The sequence below is a fragment of the Pseudorca crassidens genome, chromosome 18 (assembly GCF_039906515.1).
Source record: "Pseudorca crassidens isolate mPseCra1 chromosome 18, mPseCra1.hap1, whole genome shotgun sequence".
NCBI lineage: Eukaryota > Metazoa > Chordata > Mammalia > Artiodactyla > Delphinidae > Pseudorca > Pseudorca crassidens.
Genome location: NC_090313.1, coordinates 48,703,388 through 48,725,403, shown reverse-complemented (window position 1 = coordinate 48,725,403; position 22,016 = coordinate 48,703,388). Strand labels below are relative to the sequence as shown.

The 22,016-nt window shown below is 37.3% G+C and overlaps 1 long non-coding RNA gene across 2 annotated transcripts in view; it reads right to left on the bottom strand.

Annotated features, from left to right (window-relative positions):
* Window positions 1-474: 474 nt before the first annotated feature.
* Window positions 475-22,016, bottom strand: part of LOC137210971 (uncharacterized) — a 128,604-nt gene continuing 107,062 nt past the window's right edge. For both annotated transcript variants that reach the window (XR_010936828.1, XR_010936830.1), the window contains one exon: window positions 475-1,836. This is a non-coding gene — a long non-coding RNA (uncharacterized lncRNA). The remainder of the gene's footprint in view (window positions 1,837-22,016) is intronic.

The following is a 22,016-nucleotide window of genomic DNA, read 5'->3' as shown; positions in this document are numbered from 1 at the left end:
TGGTTGATTTTAGAAATCCAATACAAACTGCAATCCCAAGACATTTTTCCTATGTCGGTCACTCTGCAAAGAGGTGAATTCATGCTTCAAAATCCTATCATTTATTTTATTTTATTTTAAAATTTATTTTATTTATTTTTTGCTGTGTTGGTTCTTCGTCGCCACTTGCGGGCTTTCTCTAGTTGCAGCGAGTGGGGGCTACTCTTTGTGGTGGTACGTAGGCTTCTCATTGCAGTGGCTTCTCGTTGCAGAGCACGGGCTCTAGGTACGTGGGCTTCGGTAGTTGTGGAACATGGGCTTTGGTAGTTGTGGCACATAGGCTCAGTAGTTATGTCTTGCGGGCTCCAGAGCATAGGCTCAGTAATTGTGGTGCACGGGCTTAGTTGCTCCACGGCACTTGGGATCTTCCGGGACTAGGGCTCAAACCCGTGTCCCCTGCATTGGCAGGCAGATTCTTAACCACTGTGCCACCAGGGAAGTCCCTATCATTTATTTTAAATATCAGGGAGTTGTATCATGGTAAAAGTGTTTTGGTGTGGATGTTTTGTATTTTTTATGAGATGGTCAGTCAGGTGCAGCCACAAGAGGAGACAGAGAAGAGGCTCAGGAAAAACAAAGTTTATTGTACTATAGATCCTAGAGACAGAAGGCTTTGCATGTCATGCAGGGCCACATAGGAAAGCACCAAGGTAGTCAGGAGGCAGAAAATAGGAGTGAGGGGAAGGTTTAGGTCAGAACTTTTATTGAGTTTCTGTGGGAAAGGCAGGGCAGAGCAGAGTAAATAGTTTAGGACTGGCTAGCTTGAGTATTTCTTCAAAGTGCTTTGGGCTAAAGGGCTGGTCCCTAGTTGCCTGACACCTAGCCCTGGGAGGATTAAGGCAGAAGGATTTTGCCTCCTGGGGTGTCAGAGCCACAAAAAAGAGGTGATGTGGATTGAGTAGTTTACATATCAACATGCACCTGGCTGGGGCCTTTCCCATCTTTAAGAATTGGCTCGCCCTGGGAAAGGCAGTCTTTTCACCAGCCAGAAAGGTTTTTTAAGATGTCAAAACACCATAATATACAAAAAAACAAAAAAATATTTACAATACAGTGAAAGAGAAGTCTACTGAGCCAAACTAAGGAGAACCTGTTTCATGAATCGCCACAAGAAATGGCAGCCCATAATCTTCCCAAGAGGAGAAGCAGGGGCTGTGCTCAGGGAATGAGTGGGGAGTCTACTGGGGTTACAGTGAAAGGCAAGTGCTGCAGTGGGGTCTCCAGTGGAATTTTTTAAAAGCACTGCATTTTTGACAACTTATTTTCTCTTGGGTAGTGGCCGTTCTTTTGAGTTATGAAAGGTCAACTGGGGGGTTATCCAAAAAACCTTCCAAAGCACATTTACTAGTTGGAAGAATAAACACTCCAGGGAGTGACAGTGAATCTCTAGATGTCACACTCTCCTAAATTTGTCTCAGATCGCTCCTGTTACAGAACTCAGGCTCGACTCTTGTTGCTAGAAAGCTAATACTTGTAAAGGAAAGCTAGCTTTAATCAGAAGGTCGGTAATCTGGGGAGAAAGCAGACTCGTGTCCTCAAAACCAACTCCAAAGATTCTGCTCAGTCATGACAGTTTTTAAAAAGAAAAGAGGAAAAGAATCTCAGTGAATCATCAAGGCAGGAGGTCAAGCTCTACGTCATTTTCCATTGTGTGCAGGTTGGCTGAGTCCTCAGGATCTTTCTTCAGATGTTATCTCATCCACGGTGGTCTGCCTGCAGGATTGCTAAGGGAGCTGCTGGGAGTAGAGAGCTGGTCCTTCTTTAACTACTTAATTCTTCATTCCTACTTCTTTTAATCTAGGAAAAGAATCAACAGGTTAGGCAAGGCATTGTGTGCATTTAGTAGAGCATAAGTCAGGAGTTAGGCTAAAAGGTTAAATGTTACCTAGTGATCTCAGTTTTATAATTAAAGTTTAAGGGGAACAGAAACCGGCAAACAGGAAAGGGACAAAAGAGCTTCTTACATCCCCTTCTCACTTCCTCTCCATGCCTGCCATTTCCCTTATTCCCGGGAATATTCCAAGCCTGCAGGGCTTCAGGCAAAATAGGCCCTCCACCTTGACCATTGGTAGCTGCAGTTTTCACTCTTCCTCTTTCTCTTCTTTCACCTTATATTTATGTCTCAGTTAGTAACTTGGCATCCATCAGTCACCACCTCACCGCTGGAACTAGATTCTCCTGATTCACTCACAGGGTCTACAGCTGTCTCATGCTCCTGGGGAGAAAAAAGGGAAAAAAGCCCAGGCTCCAAAACCCAGTATCAAACTGTTCCCTTGCGCTTCTTACTTGTTCACTCCCTCTTCTCTCTTTCTCCCTCTGGCTCATGTTATTTGAGCATTGTTTATTTGACTAACCTACAGAGAGAGAAATGAGAATAAAAAATGAAGGGGAGAATTGAGGAGCACTGTGGGGAGTGAAAGTTAACATGGGGAGGAGGCTCCATGTGTCTGAAAGGATTTGCAGCCACTGCATGATTATATAACTAAATGGGAAAATCACTGCACCAGATTGAAGCACGACTCTGTCATCATTTAACTAGTAACTATATAAACAAAAGATCGTGTCACAAATTACTAACTCCAAGACTACTTCTGGTATGTTTGCTTTGTCTGACAGTTGCCTCTAACCTCTGTGCTCTTGGTTTTATATATATATATATATATATATATATGCCTTTGACAATAATTAGAGGAATATTTTCAACTCCCCTGATAGAAGCAATCAGTTTCTAATTAGGAATCAGTTTCAGAATCTATTTGGTGAGCTGCTGTGTTCTTGTCACTTGTTGAAGACACATTTGTCCCCTACCCATTAGCTATTTCTAGCCCTTTCCTCCCTAATGTCAAAGCCTTAAAACTCTGAGCGTGAAGAATCTTAATATACTTAATTTTCTATTTTTCCTGGAACCTACTATAGGCTCAAAAAGAAGTGTACTGGAGGGTGCCTGGAAACATTTTTCTCTCTGATAAAAGCATACCTGCTAAGATAAAAGCTTCAACACTCTCTCCCACCCCAATCTTCATCCTTGCTTCCTATTTTTGATACAGTGTAGCCTGAGAACTGAGGCTTGCAAATGCTATAGCTTCCTTAACCAGGAAGACAGACCAATGATGAACTATATAGATGACAAATAGAAAGAAAAAAGAGGCCTGGATCTTGAGCTGCTAAACCAACCAGAAACAAATTACCTACAGACTTCTTGTTACCTGAAACTATAAATTTCTTTTGTCTTCAATGCCCCCCTCCCCGCTTTTTTTCCCCATGATGTGTTGTCACTTGTAGGTGAAGGTATTCAAATTTAAACTTGAAAGTGTCTCATAAGGACCTAGGGCATGGTGAAGTATCCTATCTCCATGCATTCTGTCCTTAGCTTCTCTTAATAGACCATAAATAAGAGATAACAATTACCCCCAGAGTGAGCTGTGGAACTTGAAAGGATCATGGAAATTCAGGAATGACAGGGATTGTTCCCTCTCTTCGGCCTCATCAGCACTCTTTTCTACCATGTTGCTCCTGGCAAGTCACTGAGCTTATGTTCAAGCTTTCTCAAGACAGACAACTCATTACCTCATGAAGCAGCTCAGTTCTCCCTTTCACTTTTACTCAATTTCCCTACCAGACCACAGAGTAGTACATTATAAGAGAGAAAGAGGAATTTGGTGACATTGATTCTTTCATTAATGCACATTTGAAAAATGCACTGGTCTACAATGAAACCAGTTGAGACTTGGGTGAAGATAATGTATTGAACAATTTTATATTTTTTTTTGTATTTTATAAATCATTAACACACTTTTTTAAAGATGTATTTATTTTATTTTATTTTTTAATTAATTAATTAATTGTTGGCTGTGTTGGGTCTTCGTTGCTGTGTACGGGCTTTCTCTAGTTGCGGTGAGCGGGGGCTACTCTTTGTTGCAGTGTGTGGGCTTTTCATTGTGGTGGCTTCTCTTGTTACAGAGCATAGGCTCTAGGCACACAGGCTTCAGTAGTTGTGGCACATGGGCTCAGTAGTTGTAGCTCATGCGCTCTAGAGTGCAAGCTCAATAGTTAAGTGCATGGGCTTAGTTGCTCCGCGGCACGTGGGATCTTTCCCAGACCAGGGATCGAACCTGCGTCCCCTACCTTGGCAGGCAGATTCTTAACCACTGCGCCACCAGGGAAGTTCCATTAACACATTTTTAATTGATTTGAAAGTAAAGAAAGTGAACCAAGATTAACATTAGATAGTAAATGTAACAACTAATACAGTTAATGTTATTAGTAAAGCAGCCATGCTGCACTCAAATTGTTAATTAATAGGATGTTAACAATAGAAGACAAAAAGAAAACAAAAATAATTCATAAAAGGTAAACAAAATCACTATGAAGGAATTGGAGATAGACTGTTATAAAAATATCAAGGAAGAAAACTGTGGGGGAAAAACTACATATTTAAAAATGTATATAACTAACATAATATTAAACATAAATATTTGTCTAAGTATCAGTTCAGAACTTGGCTTGGCCCAGAAATTTATGGTCTTAGAGGATTCATGCATTTATTTATTTTTCAAATGTTTTCCAATTTATTCTGACTCAAAATAATCAGAAGTTCAAAATAAAATTTGCTGAATTTCCTTTGTTATGGATTTTATTTTGATGTTTGCTCAAAAGGCCATTAAAATGTGTTCATCGATGGGCTGATTTGGAATTTCTTGTGTACCTGTAAAGTCACATTGAGATATTGCATTATTCTAAGATTCCAAAAGTTTTTAACAAAACTTAATAGAACTATTCCAGTGTAATTCCATCAAGTAAGAGATCGCAAAATTGCAGTATATCTTTACACCATAGACATGAACCATACTGTATGAAAATAGAAAACAAGCTCAAGAATTGTATAGTATAGCCATTGATCTTACAAAAGCATCTGTCTGCCAGAGCAAAGCTGAACCCTGCACACCAAACAGCCTTATACTTATTTAGTACTCTCTCAATCTTCTAAGACACATGCACCTATCTTTTAAGTCTGGAATAAGACTGTGTCATTCTAGACGATAAAATTATCTCCAAAATACATATTGTAAATTACTTGTTTTGACAAAGGAATAGACAAGATAACTTGTATTGCATTTTTCTTTGATTCTTTCCTTTTTATACAAAAACGTCCCACTGAATGGGGGAAAAATGCAAGCAACATATTCAAGGTCAAGTATCATTAATAAAAGTTTATTTTCTCAAAGAGATTGTACATGTAAACAAAGCCTTGGAATCCCACTAGTGTCCAGTAAGTACCACAAAATATATTAAGCCATCTGTTTTGCTTTATCTTTTTAGAACTAAAATTTCAAAGCTAAAATCTGCCTCTAGTGTCCTCCAGTTGCAAGGCAACTGTTACCATGCTAAGGTTTAATGTGTCTACAATCTGTTTCATGACCTCACGGTTCACTTACATAGAAATGTACTGATTTGTCACAAACTGTGTTGTTAGCTTAGAATTTCCAAAAGTAACATCTGTAAAGTTTCATTTTATCATACGTTTTATGAGAATTTTCATTTTCAGAATTTTGCTTGCCATTATTCCAAACAAAATTAATAACCCCTGGAAAACATAAAGTGGAAAGCTAGGTGCCATGTGGTAGGTATTTTTTGCTCATTTTGTTGACCATACCATGAAAACAAAAAGGTTAAATTTGTGGCTAAGTACTGCCCAAACCAACTTTGAAAAATGTCATCTCCAGGAACATCACTTTTCTCTGGTTGATATCTCTTTACACTCTAATTTGAAAATCAAATGAGCATTTCTAGGCTAATGTGTGCCAGTAGGTTTATTTTTAATTGGAAAAAGAACTCCTCTTTCTTAAAAGTCAGGTAATGATTTCAATGTGTTTCTAAGCAAGATCTGAATAAAATATTAGACAATCATGCTCAAAAGCTATTAGTGGTTTTCTAATCTAATACACAGGGAGGTAGTATTGAAAGTAATTGGAGTTTTCTTTATTTGTAGCTGTAGAACTTGTGGGAAATTTACCAAGTATACCATTTTTTTGAAGTTTTCATTAGGCAAAGTGCTGAGTTTCAAGTTCTTTACATGTGAATAGGAAAAATATTCCGACGTATTAACTGATAAATATAACACATGAAAGATTCTGTAGAAATAAATACACAGTATTCATAAGATAAAATCTAGACCTGCAGAGAGGAGAGATATGCCTTTTTACTCTGTTTCATTTTTCAACTACTAATAATACTCTGTTATTCTAGGGCAGGATCTTATAATCATTTTTATATTTCTGGAGCCAAACTCAAAGGGTAGAATGCAATATGTTCTCAGGTAAAGAGATTTTAATTGAATTAATCAATGGAAGCATCAATTTGGAATGAAACTTAAATCTACACTTTTTCAACTTTGACCGAAAGTCTTCGCTAACCATGTGATTTTCTTGTCCATAGTACATAGCAAATGCTTGCATAGGAAATTACTAAACATGGAGAAATGGGTACCTTTTATGTAGAGAAAGAGCTGCCTGACTTAAACCAAAAAGCACAAACAATCGAACAATGTTGTGTGACAGAATGAGGCACTGTTTCTATCCTCTGAAACCGTAGTACCAAATGCTGAATTTCCTTGCGTATGTAGAGGGCAGAGTATGTTGGGTTCATGTTTTTAGTTGATAACTTTTGACATTTGTGTTAAGTTTTAGGATGAAGGACAAGAATCAGACAAAATGCCAAAACCCCAACTATCACAACCTTAGAAATAGGTCCCTGATCCCCCCAAAATAAGCCCTTTCAAGAATATAAATCCAACTGTACTCTCAAACTGTAGATTTTGCATGGTAGAGGCTCAATTAGGGGAGAATGACTAGGATTTATTTCCATTAGCATACAAAAACTCCATTTAAGGAACATTTAGATGGTGACAAAAGAATTGCTTCCCCACTACATCTTTAAAAGGGCACAGGCACAATATTTCTCGTCCTGCTGATAATCATTTTTTTTCTGCCTGCTGTTCATCCATTCCCTGCTTTTGAAAACTAAATTTTTTCTTTTAAGAAAAGAGATGGGAAATATTCAAATAAATCCTAATCACTTGAGCTAGGGACAAATTATACTGACCACCATTTTAAATATCATAAACATAACCTAAAAAATAAGAACTTGATCCATTTTCAATATAAATTGATGTTGTATTTTTCAACACTTGCAAGATGCATTAAAATATGTTCTCCTTAAGAGATTTCAAATTCATTACCAGGCAGTTATGTTTTCACTTTAGTTTTAAAGGCAGAGCTGACAGTGCTCTGAATAAAAATGAAAAGTAAATTCCACAGTCAGAAAAATCTAGTAGATGTGAGCCCTTGTTCCATGGGACTTGAGATTATACATTAGACAAACAAATAGCCTGCTGATTCAGACTCAGTGAGTGCCAGGGTGGTTAAAATAAGAAAAAAAAATGCTAAAAATATAAAAATATATTGGGGTCTGGCTACCAAGAGTCTTATTAGCCAGATATAAAAATCAATATAAAGCTTTTGAATTCTCAATTTTGAGATTTTTAAAGAACCTATAAAGGGAATATTATTTGTCTTCCTGTTCACCTATTAAAATAAAATAGAGGCTGGAGCTCTCCTCCTCTTCTGGCTAAGAACAGTATAAGAATCACTTTAGATAAGGCAAATGCTGCTTCTTCGGATCCTTAATCTCTGAACAATTCTTCATTCATTACCATGTCACCCACTCAGTTAATGGTAAGATTATGTCTGAATTTCAGAACTAGAAAGGGTCTTGGAGATCATTTAATTAAATGCTTAATTTTATATTTGAGTAAAGTGAATCAACATTGTAAGTCAGCTATTTGGTTGGATAGCAGTCACAAGTAGAATTCAAATCTTGTGATCTTTGTGATTCTCCATCAGCAGTTTTTGGGTTTTTTGTTTTCCTGCCCATCCATCATACTTAATAGTAATGTTGTTTTGTAAACCAAAATCAGCAGGCTTCAAACATTTTTGATATAAGGTGAGAAATATATTTCACGTCAATACCACACATACACACACACACACACACACACACACACACACACAAAGAATGGACAAAAGTTTCTTGAAACAATACTTACTACATATGATACATCAAGGAATTCTTGGTTCCTTTCTGTCATATGCTATTCTATTTATTTTTTAATGGTGATCAAGACCCAATAAAATAATCATTTCACTATTCACTAATGATTGACAGAAATTTTGAAACAGTAGCCGTAGTCTAACGTTTCTGTTTTCTTGTCTTCAAAGAGACAAAAGAACTTTACTTGTAACTTGAGGAATTTATGCCAACAGTCTAACAGGCACCGGAGTAGCGCACATGCCCTCCAGGTGGAGGGAGACCCTCAGCAAAAGTGACTGTGCTGATTTTACTCATTATGCTGCTTCTCTCATATCAATATTCCCCCAGTACTGTTTGTTCAAGTAGCACTCTGGCCCTTCCAGTCAGGAAGAGGATGATCTGTAGAAGAAGGTTTATTTCCCTATAACTAACTGCTTCCACTTTCTCAATTCCCTTTTCCTGGGCAGAAACATTTACATTCCAACCACGAACAACAGAGATGTTGGAAAATCAGAAGTTTTCACTGTAATTTCTTTTCCTCTCACAAGTAAATTGGGTTTCCCACATTCAGCTGGATAGTTCTCTTTCAATAATCCTTGAATAGAAACCCATGTGTTTCTTTTATTTTGTTGCCCCATTCCATGGATCACGGGCAAGCCATTCTTCCACCTAATTCCTCTCTCTAAAGTGATGATGGGGAGCCCCATAGAATATGTACAAGTCCTTCAACTCTGTCTTGGTAGTCACTTGCCAGCTCCTTACCCACCCTGCTCCCTGCATCTCCTCCTGCATATTCCCATTCTCTCTCTGTCTCTCACACACTCATATTCTGTCTGCCTCACATGCAAACATACACATCCTCACAGGGGTACATGCCTGTATCTGTGCAAGCTGACTTGGCTCTTCAGGTAACACAGGTATGTTCACCACCACCGTCACCACATCCCCATTTGCCATACCTCTGAGCACACACATAAAGGCCCCCACGACCACCATGAGCCAGTCCAGAGATCAAGTGACCTTTACATACCTAATTCTTTCTATTGCCTACTTCCGTGATTCTGTTCATTTGCTTTCAACAAAAGCTTAAGCAAAAGCCTAATGTGAGAGTGAGGGAGAGGAGGAATCCTTCTGGTTTAAGAGGATGCTGAATTCATAGATTGGTTTTGCGTCTTATCGGCCTACCCCCCTCGATCCTTCATCCTCCAGCACTACCAGGCTGCCTCAGATCCTTGGAATAGTTTAAAAACCTGAGGTCTCTCTCCAGTGCTCTCAGAGGCTACTAGAAAAAAATATACAATATTCTGATGATCTGAAATGGGGATAGAAAGAAGAAAATAAAAGGAAGAGAAGTAAAGGGAAATGAATTTCTCACTAGGTGTTGGATAACACCTGGAAGATCTAAGAACAAAGCTAATACTGAAGACTTTATCACAAATGTCATTGGCTGTTTGTTTTTATCCTCATATCAGATTGTTTTTGGTAGTAGTCACTCAAGTGGTGAAAGGGTCTTCGGAAAGAAAGTACTTTATTATGACAAATATCACTCATGGTTAAGCCATCTCTACAGCCCTGAAGCAGTCATAAGCCCTAAACAGAACAAGACAAATTAAATTAAAAGGGATAAGCACACATTGGACCATGGTGCCCCTTGGCAAACAAGGCATCCTATCCTCCTTAGCTGAAATTACTTTTCATGCAGTAAGGGAGTAGACTGCTGTGAGGCTCTCTCTCTGCTCTGCACAGCAGTTATAGAGATCGCAGGTGATGATGCTATTCCAGCCTCTGAATGGTCAGAGAAGAATTTCTGCTTCTTCACATTTGACCTCATGAATCGATATCAGTGTAACTGCAGAATAAAAGCCGGTGGTTTCAAAGCTTTCCTACTGCTCCAACCATCCAGATGATCAACCGGGTAATCTTTTTTTTCTTTTTCTTTTTTTTTGCGGTACGCGGACCTCTCACTGTTGTGGCCTCTCCCGTTGCGGAGCACAGGCTCCGGACGCGCAGGCCCAGCGGCCATGGCTCACGGGCCCAGCTGCTCTGCGTCATGTGGGATCTTCCCGGACCGGGGCACGAACCTGTGTCCCCTGCATCGGCAGGCGGACTCTCAACGACTGCGCCACCAGGGAAGCCCTCAACCGGGTAATTTTGATTTTAGACACTCTAGACTTAAAGTAGCACAGCACCCATAGCTTCCTCCCCATAGTCGAAAGAACCTGTCTAACCCAGTTATACAGTATTTAGCAAAGACTTACCATTGCTGTGAAAACTACATAAGCAAAGGTGTGGGCAGAAAGGTTTCTTGATAACATTCTTATCTCTCTTACATGCTTTTAGTTAAATATGGATGAAAATGTTTGCGGCAATTTACAATGTCAAGCCATTACCAGGATGGATTCTTCTCATTGAAGGTGGGTGAAAGTTTAAACAGTGAGAAATTTGGCAAGTCTTCTTGGCCAATCTCCTTCAACGATCTGTTTCAGAATCCCTTCAGTTATCTGTGTTCTGCTTTCAGCCTCACCATTTATTTGAGGGTGGTGAGGCACAATTGTGACAGGTTAGATAAGGTGGCTGTCTGCACATTCCTCAGCTCAACTGAGGCAAAAAAACAGAACCAGTAATGTCTGTCAATCTGAGGTGCTGTAAATAAGTGACACAGAGTCATCTGTGCCCAGGCAGCAGAGATTTAATTTAGGCCTAGGAGCTCTTGGAGGAATGTTGAACAGTCTCCCAGATTCATAAATTGTTTTCTCTAGAATGATCCAGCCAAAGAATTTGAGCTTTTAACTATGGCTTCTTTAGTCCCCTTACCCAGGAAAGAAAGTGCCTTGGATTTGTTATAACAGCAAATTGGTATGTGCTAAACACCTTTAAAGACTTTTAAATATCAAAATCACTTCCACAAGACCAGCTACACTTTAAAGCCAAAGCTTTTATGCAAACACTTCAGAATGTGTGCATTTAGTGTGGCAAACATAATGCAATCACTGCATTTGAGAACAGCAATGTCATTTCCATTTCCCCCTTTAAAATGTGTGCTTTATGCATAGACAGTTCACATGAATATTTGTGAAAGGCTTGGTTCCTGAGCAATGACTTACTGAAAAGTAAACAATTGGTGTCTCGTTGCTTGTGGCATTTGTGGCTAAATCTAAACTCCTGAGCTGAGCAATGGTTGCCATTCTGTGTAGTGTGATAACGCAGATACAGAAGATAGCAACTACTTAGAACTGTCCCCATGCTGGTCTCCAGTGACGCAAATTCATTTCCTATAGGTATTGTATTAATCTGGGGTGGGGGTGGCAAGGGGTGTGGCAGCTTGAAGCAGGACTTCTTTCCTTGTCTTCTTTTCTTCTTTGAAGAAATAATTCAGCAAAGAGACAGAAATTGTGAAGGAGAAAAAGCATTTATTAGAAGCAAAGTATGTGTGGAAGAATACACAGGCAAACTCACAGAGTGAGTTGCACCCAGGGGGTGGCTTAGATTGCTTATATGGGGGCAGCCTTCTGGGTTGTCTCTGGCCAGTCATCTTGCTTGTGCCCCTATTTGGCCTGACTCAGGGCCCTCCCTGGTGAGTGTGTGAGCATCCCTCAGTCAAGATGGGTTCCAGCATGAAGGTTTCTGGGAGGTTGGCAGGACATATTATGGGTTGATAGCTCCTCCTTCTTTTGGCCCCTCTCTAGACTGAGGACCTTCTTTGTGTATTGTCTCAGGCTGGGAAACCCTCTTGACCACAAGAATGAGAAAAATGTGGTTGATTTGTCTTCCACCCAATCACTGTTCTGCTCCTGCTGGTCTCTTATCTCAAGGTGTCAGCAGGAGACTGGTTGCAGCTGCTCAGCCTGGGGTCCATCCATCTCCTACCTCAGTTATGATTCGGCATCACAGTAGAACGTGAAGACATTTAGTCATTCAAGGAAAACTTATGGGTTTTCTTTGTTATTTAGTTGTACCACCAACTGTGAGATGGATTTCTCTTAGATGGAGTGAAAGTCAAGAGACACTGATGAAAAAGCGACCCTGGAAATTCCAACTACAGAGTTCTCAAGTTTTCTACTCAATATTTGATATATGTAAATGATAAGGAATTCCATGAATCATTTTCACAAAATAAATCCTTAAAACCAATAGAGAAAATTGTGTTTACCAGGGTTCATTTTAGGAAGAACTGTGTATTTGTTGGAAGAATTAGTTTGATAAGTAACTTGGGTTGAGGGTGATACCACAGGGCAAAAGCTACCACAGGGTGTAGCTTTTGTTTGTAGATAACAAAGGCTACAAAAGTCCAGGGTGAGAATTCATGACAAAATTGAAGAGAGGAATTCATGACACAACTGGGAGATGAAGACCAAGAAGGAAGGAGAAAGAAATAATATGGAGAGCACAGAGAAAGGAGGTGGTAGATTCTAAGTATAGCAATGAGTGACCATGTCATTTTTAAGTAAATTTGACAAATATCCTAAAAGGTTGGTGTGAGTGAATTTCTTTTTGAAACTACATGAGAAGCTGAATTCTACATTCTGTACTAATTTTGAGCAAAATATAAGTGCTAAGTCTGGACTCAGTAGCTGATATGTGAAATGTGATATGATTTGTTGACTCTGTGCCCAGGAAACCAGCAGGAATATTTTACCCAACTTGGAATTCTAAAAAATAAGAGCTCATGTCTAACACACCCAACAGAAATTAAAATCTAGTTAAGTTGAAGAACTCAATATAAAAAATTACTCCATTAAAAACTGATGAGAAATTAAGAAAATATTTTCTGATTACCAGGTGAAGAGAGAATATTTTGCAAAGCAAGGTGAAAGGAAAAATCTTATTAAGATGCTTGAAGTGTATGAATATTAAATATTTTTAAAGTTTAAAAGGTAAAAATTTAATTGGCAAAGATCACTATAAATATGACAAATAGTAAAAAATAATACTCAATAAAAAGGCTTCTGTAAATCAATATGATAAATGCTAACACTTTAATATAAACATGAGCAAAAATATCAATTCTAGAGAACACAAAAAAGAAAATAAGAGTGCGTAGTGAGTGTATAAATGCTGGAATCCTCAATGTGGTGAGAATGTGATGAGATGAGCAATCTCATAAACTGCTGGTAGGCCCATGAGTTGGTCTAGCTTTTCCTGAAGGCATATACATTCATAGTCTCCCAGTAAGCCTGTTCCTGTTATTCTATCTCACTGAGATTATTAGAAATATGAATATATGTTAGTATAAATATACCAGATATTATATTATTTATTATAGAAACAATTTCAAATTATTCCAGGTGTCCCGGAATGGTTAAATAATGATGTCACATACTCATGATGGAACATTATGCAGCTATTAAAATGATGATGCTTTCAAAGCATGATCAATGACATGATAAAAGGCCTATAATATACCATGAGGAGAAAAAATGTCAAATACAAAATTATGTATATGCTAGAATTCCTATGGTCTCTCTTTCTTTGTTTATACTTAGATAAAGAAAACAGACAAGAGATATATATATAAAGAGAAACACAGGAAGCATAAATCACCATTATATGTGGATTCTTAGAATAAGAGGTTTTCATTTGCTTCTTCATACTTTTCCATATTTTTCAAACTTTCAAAATGAGCATTTATTTCTTTTGTGATTTTTACTTTTGATCATTCTTTTACCAATTAAAAAACACTATCTTCTTAAAGCACAGAATAAATAGGAAAAATACACTCTAAAATTAAGAGATGCTAAAGTTGGGATGTACCTAAAGAATAAAGGCTTTTTTGATTTTCTGTAGAACCACCATGCAGTGTGAGAAAAGAGCTGAAGATTGCTATTGTATATATGGTTGCATTAGAATAGAGACCCCACAAAGTTAAACTTCATCATTAAGTATGGAATGGCTTATAAAGTATATATAGCTAGTATATATATTATATTATAAATATATATAATGTATCTAAAATATATATTATATATAATTATTATTACAGTATATTATTATATGTTATATATAATAGGTATTATATATAATATATAAATTTATGTATGTGTGTGTCTGTGTTGCCAAAAAGTACACTACTGGCTTTTAAGTGAATTGATACAATGGATTGAGCAAGACAAAATTATATTGGAGCCTCTTTGCAAGTTCCAAGTTCATTTGTAGTTACCTTACATTTGAAGCACAGTTAACCTTAACTGATGGGGATCCTATCATCGTAGGCCGTGCTTCTGCAGTTTCTGAAGCCCTAACAGCCTAAGGCTATGTAGGTATAGAGTATAAAGCTACTGGCATAGTGAAAACCCCAGGCAGAATAAGCTGAGGTCACAATTGTTGGGACTGACATCAATCCAAACTGAGCCAGAAGAGTACAGTCTTCTAGCCTCTGAAAATGTTAAGCCGCAACTAAATCTGTTATTTCCCATCTCTGTTTTCCTCAGCCCATTCCCTCCACATTCTTCATGATTTTATTTAGACTATTAATTTTTTTCAAAGCTCTAACCTTTCACTCTTAAATTTCCCATCAGCAGTTAAGTGGGCTGAATTTTTCTCCCATAAAATCAATACAAAAAATAGTTAAATGCAAAGTCCATGCCTTCCAGCAAACACTGGATCTCTTTGCTCGCTTTCCAACAAAACATCTCCACAAACTTGTCTATAGTTCCTGCCTACATTTCACTTTCTCCCAATCACTCCTCCATCAAATGGCCTTCATGTGGTTAAATCCAAGAGATATTTTTAGTACTTATCTTCTTATATATTTACTCTTGACGCTCCCCTATCCTTCTTTCTTTTTTGGAAACACTCCCTGCCCTCAGCTTCCATAATTTTGGGCTAAGTTTCCTAAATTGAGCCATTCCTGCTCTCTCCTTTATATGATCAAACTTCTCTGCCAGATCTTTAAATGTTGGCTTGGGTCTGGATTCTTTGCTTTTTAAATATAAGAATCTGCCCTCTTCACCCTGTTGATTTGATTCATGTTGATGGCTATAATCATTACCTTATTAGAATTTTACCAAATTTTCTCTCAAGATCTAGCCATTTCTCTGAGCTCCTATTTTAACAGGATGTTTAAAAGGTGCCTCAGAACTACTCCAAATTCATGATCTATCACACCCACCACACTCACCACCACTACCCATAATTTCACTCTATTCTTAGGTTTTCTATCTCATTGAATGGTACCACCTCATTAAGTTGCACACACCATATATTTAAACATTATACATAATAGATCCTTCATTATTTCCTTAACCGACCCAGTACCCAATCTGGCTGATTTTTGCCTCCTAAAATGCATCCATTTCTTCCCACGTTTACCATAGCTTGCCTGGTCTCTTTGCCCTCACCCTTGCCTCCCTCCAATCTGCTCTCCATTTTACAACCAAGATGATATTTCCAAAATGCAAGTTTGATCACATTATCCTCTGCTAGAAACCCTGAAAGTGATTTCCATTAGTTCGTTAGACATCTTTTATGTGTTCTAAGACACCATTCACATTCATAGCCCTTGCCTCTCTCTCCATTTCCTCTGTCACCATTTCTGTCAGCTTTCTGTACTCGAGATATGTTAACCTTCTTCTATATCTTAAAAATGACATGCTCCACCATTTCATACTACATGCTGTTTCAACACCTAACTGAAATGCCTTTCCAAGACACCTCATTGCTATTATTTAATTCTTGCTCAACTTTTAAATCTTATCCATATATCATAAGATCTTACTTTCATATATCACTTATGTTGCCTTTTAAAACTAAATCTCCTCCAGCACAAACCAAGTCTCACAATACCCTCACCTTTCTTTCAGGGCATTTCTCACAGCTGTGATTTTAAATTATAGCTACAACCCTTTTATTGACTAAACATATTATGAATGACAGTGTAAATAATTAATCAATTAATATGTACTAGGTACTGGGGTGGCAACAGAGATTTTAAGATAAATAAATCCAGGTTCCTGCTCTCCTTGCTGATGGGAAAGAAACCTAGACAAATAATTAAAGGCATAATGCAGCATGATAAGTATTATAATAAAAAATGTACCACACAAGTTTATGGAGAGGAAGATCCAATTAACTTTATGTGGAAGGGACAGGGCAGGCAGGCTTCAAAGAAAAACTGACATCTGTGCTGGACTTTGAAGGATCATCTGGAGTTAGTGAGGTACAGACATTGAGAAAAAGATATCCTAGGCATAAAGAACAATATGAACAAAGTCTAAAAGGAACTGGCATGCATGTCAGGTACAAGGGAATTGGCATGAATGCTTCATTGTGTCTGGAACATGTGGTGTTTGGAGGAAAGTGATGCAAGTTAAGTCAAAAAGATAGACTAGGATAAAACTGCCAAGGATCTGAAATGGTATGCAAAGGACCTGAGACTTCACTTTTTTTGAACACGGTTGCATCTCCTTCTTTCTCTCTTTCAGGTGATCTGAGGTATTTGCAAAAGATAATGAATGGTAATGTGGGAAGTGAAGTGGAGAGAGATTGCAATATGAGAGGCAGAGAGACCAGTAGAAACCTACCACAACCATATGATGAAGTTGTAATTAAAGCAATAGCAATGGAACGGAGACAGTTTTGAAAGTGAGATAAATGTGATCTGGTGACCAACTGGAATGTACACCAGGGAAATGATGAAATAAAGGAAGAGTCAGAGATGTCTAGCTGGGTGACTAAGTGGATTATGAGAACACTTACTGAGACAGTGGACACATTAGGAGGAAAAAGTGTGGGGACGAGTGCCACATTTTTCTGCCATATAATCTAATAAAAGAGAGACACACTACCACAACATATACCATGAAAAAAATATGCAGGAAAACCTTATTTTTCTTAGCAGCTGGAGAGAAAGAGCATCTTAAGGAGAGCCCATCATTTTTTCATGAAGTGTTTTGATAAGTCTTCTTAGAATCTGGGCTGATAATTAAGATTTTCAGGCCTGGGAACAAACTACATGGAATTTTTATCCAACAGAGGAGGAATTTAGGAAGAAATTTAGATAATTTGGGGAGGTGGGGAAAGATTGGAAAAGAGGGGAACATAGTAACTGGCATCACAGAAAGATAGCCAGTGGATATGTGGAGGTGGAATGTTTGTGTTATTTGTTGGTACAGAACTTTTCCTCAGTTTCTCCTATGAATTCTTCAAAAAATTCCTCATTTCCCACTAATGCCTTGTGAAGTATGTTTTCTTTGGGGAGAATACAAAGAAATACTCAAGGTTGTTTCATGCTTGATGCATGGAGAAATCAGAGGATTTCAATGCAATTTAAAAACCCTAGACCATTACTCCAGGAGGTGGATCAAAGCAACTGACAAAGGATTAATCTCCAAAATATACAAACAGCTCATGCAGGTCAATATCAAAAAAAACAAACAATCCAATCAAAAAATGGGCAGAAGATCTAAATAGACATCTCTCCAAAGAAGACATACAAATGGCCAAAAAGCACATGAAAAGATGTTCAACATCACTAATTATTAGAGAAATGCAGATCAAAACTACAATGAGGTATCACTTCACACCGGTCAGAATAGCCATCATCAAAAAATCTACAAGCACTAAATGCTGGAGAGGCTGTGGAGAAAAGGGAACCCTCTTACATTGTTGGTGGAAATGTAAATTGGTACAGCCACTATGGAGGACAGTATTGGAGATTACTTAAAAAACCAGAAATAGAACTACCACATGACCCTACAATCCCACTCCTGGGCATAAACCCAGAGAAAACCATAAGTCAAAAAGACACATGTAGCCCAATGTTCATTGAAGCACTATTTACAATAGCCAGGACATGGAAGCAACCTAAATGTCCATCAACAGAGGAATGGATTAAGAGGATGTGCTACATATATGCAATGGAATATTACTTAGCAATAAAAAAGAACAAAATAAAGCCATTTGCAGCAACATGGATTGACCTAGAGATTGTCATACTGAGTGAAGTAAGTCAGACACAGAAAGACAAATATCATATGATATTGCTTACATGTGGAATAAAAAAAAAAATGGGTACAAATAAAATTCTTTCCAAAACAGAAGTAGCGTCACGGATGTAGAAAACAAATTTATGGTTACCAGAGGATAAGGGGTGAGGGATACTTGGGAGATTGGGACTGACTTATACTCACTACTATATATAAAATAGATAACTAATAAGAACCTGCTGTATAGCACAGGGAGCTCTACTCAATACTCTGTAATGGCCTATATGGGAAAAGAATCTAAAAAAAAAAAAAAAAAAGTGGATAGATGTATATGTATTAATATAACTGATTCACTTTGCTGTACACCTGAAACTAACACATTATAAATCAACTATATGCCAATATTTTTTTAAAAAAATATGACCTTTAATAAATAAATAAATACCCTATAAAGTTTAAAGTAGTACATAGAAGCATAGAATAGGATAAAGTAGGAAAAGCTCCTATTGGATATTTCCTGAGATGGAAGAGGACTTTCTGTGGAAAGGGATACAGCATGAGCAAAGACACAGAGACCTAAAATGGTAAGTAATCTGGGATGATTAGGGGTGTAAAGCATAAAAGAAAGGGGAATACTGGGAAATTATTGAAATAATAGTTTCAGACCAAAATTTTCTTTTCAAAATAGAGTCTATATTCAATTTTTCCCAATAGTATTTGGGAGTGGATTTATGCTACTTTCTATCTAGTCCTTTTAAATATTTTAAAATAAATACTTACAAAAAAGTGTAAGGAAGAAAACGGTAACCACATATAAGGCAAACAGAAGTTCAACTGTTCTTCACCATTCTATTGTTGAAAAAATGTTTTGAATATGCTAAGTCTCTTATATTGATATATACCACTAAAGAAATGTTTTAAACAAGGCAAATAAGAAACAACCATGTATATGGTATCACCATGCTCTCCTGACATGCACACCACTGATTATTTCCTGTAATAGTCCCATGAAAAAAGACATGCTCTTGGTAAAATTCAATGCTTAATAATCAAAGTGAAAGCTCTGTCTCTAGGCTGAGGAAGAATTTGCAGAATCTGTCGTAAGAGTACTTGTGATCGTGGATTTCCTCTCCCTTTACTCAGAGTTGCTAATGCTGGCATATGCTTAATATGACTTTCTCCTCAGGACCAAAGCGCAGTCTCCTTCACTTTACCGGGTAGATGAGTAATTATGTGTGACTAAGTCTGCAAAGGTCTCATAAAAGATATAAAGTTTAGTATCATTACATTTCCATTATTCTTTAATAATTATTAAAACAAAGGAATATACCTATTGTAGATGGCTCAGTGGACCTTGTGTCTCCTTCCTCTGCATCTGTAATGAATTGAATAGATTTTATATTTTCAACAAATCAATTGCCTATCCCCTAATCTACATTACTGTTCTCGTAGAAAAGATGAAACGCTATACTTCTGGGCAAAGTGTGAGATCACATTGAATAAGTACAGGGCTTTATGCAAATTATTCCACACTCAGGAAACAGAAACATATCACTTAATATCAAAGTTAAATTAGCCAAAAAAAATCATTATTTAAAAAAAATTTCTTCTCTCAATTTTAAAGCCCAAGATTATGAGTGCACTTATGAATATGGTTCTCCCTGCATACATAACATATTTAAGGCAAAAGTATTGCTCCATCCACAAGTGTCTCAAAAAATATCTATTTTACTCTTTTTCAAAACATCAAGGAATATGATATCAATTTTTCATCTTTTCTCTTCACGTTACAGGATTTCTTGGCTGCTGTACACATTTTGGCAATTCCAACACATTGAATCTCACGCCTTCCAAAAATCCTTAGTGAAAGTGAACAGTGACTGTGTAGGAGGTTTTTTTTCACATTTCATTTTGGACCTCTGCTAGCTCACAAAAGATAAGCTGGGTTTGAGAATCATTTTATTAACATTACTTAACCATGTTAAAGAAACTTTCTTTCAGAAAGAATTTAGTCCAACCACACCAAACCTCTGGGAAATCAGTTAGTTAACCTGTGAGACCAGGCTAATCATGGTTTTAAGTGCCTGTGGCCCTGTTTAAAACCTGCATCACTGAAAACAATCTACAACCCTACTATTAAACTTATAGCTGTCATGAGACTGGCTGCCTCAAATACCTGGCAGATACACGTGGAGCTCACAGCTCTCACCAATTCTAAATTTATCTCACAGGTATAGCCAGACCACTACAAAGACCACATTAAAAAATAATACTAGAAAACCTTCTTGAACGATTATTAGTTATCCCTGCTACTATTTTTTACTTATTTTAATAAACTTATTTTCATGGCCATGTCAAAATTTATGACTGCCAAGCATAAAATATACCTGAAGTTAATGGTAGTGCTATATTCAAGAAAATTATAGTCCTGATTCACACTGAGTTTGCATTAGTTCAGCAAATCTCTCCAAGCACAAATCTAGAAGCTGTTTTGATGCGGTGCCCTATTTCTCAGTAGTAATATGTCAGTTCTCATTACGCATATAACAAAGTGTATTGCAAGACATTTTAAGTCAGCAAGCATTTTGACATAACTTGGCATCAGGATGACAGCTGTTGTAAACAAATGATTCTTAAGGAAAATACAGATAAAATCAACCACTACTGAAAAAGAAAAAAAGAATTATAATATTTTAAAACATTAGCAGACATAAATATCACTGTGTTTATGTGTAGCTGGTTAACTATTCTCTTTCCACAAATATTAACAAATCTCTGAGTGTAACGACCCATGTTCTAAATAGTTAATGTTCCTTCAAATTCTCCTCCCACCACCTTTGGTAATAAATGTTTTCAGCGATCCAAAAAGCAGAGAAAATATTGACATATATTTTAATTATCATACAAAAATAAAAGCTGTGAAAAAAATAAATAAAAATTAAAACAGCCAGATACAAAAACTTCCAGCTTCTGAATAACTTTTCTTTAAAAAAAGCTTCCTATACTACTGCCCTTAACCCTTCATGTCCCCAAACCTGTTTGAATAAATGTAGCAAAAGACAGCTAAGCCACATAAAGTGTAAGAGAAAGTGTCCAACAAAAGAAAAAAACTAGAGGATGAAATGAGAATAAAAAGAGAGAACAAAGAGACATCATAGGTTATGTTCATAAAAACAACTGCTAATTAACCATCAACAGATAACAACATTTGCAATTATTTTAAAATGCATGCAGTATAAAACAAAAGTTAAATTATAACTCTAAAAAATACTATTATGAAATTAATTCCTAAAAAATTTTTGTTTTTAAAATAGCAACAAGGGCCTCAGGCCAAACAAACAACAGGGAGGGGACCCAGCCCCACCCATCAGCAGACAAGTGGATTAAAGTTTTACTGAACTCTGCCCAGCCAAGCAACAGCCAGCTCTACCCACCACCAGTACCTCCCATCAGGAAACTTGCACAAGCCACTTAGATAGCCTCATCCACCAGAGGGCAGACAGCAGAAGCAAGAACTACAATCCTGCAGCCTGTGAAACAAAACCACATTCACAGAAAGATAGACAAGATGAAAAGGCAGAGGGCTATGTACCAGATGAAGGAACAAGATAAAACCCCAGAAAAACAACTAAATGAAGTGCAGATAGGCAACCTTCCAGAAAAAGAATTCAGAATAATGATAGTGAACATGATCAAGGACCTCGGGAAAAGAATGGAGACAAAGATCGAGAAGATACAAGAAATGTTTAACAAAGACCTAGAAGAATTAAAAAACAAACAAATAAAGATGAACAACACAATAACTGAAATGAAAACTACACTAGAAGGAATAGCAGAATAACCGAGGCAGAAGAATGGATAAGTGACCTAGAAGACAGAATGGTGGAATTCACTGATGCAGAACAGAATAAAGAAAAAAAAATGAAAAGAAATGAAAACAGCCTAAGAGACTTCTGGGACAACATT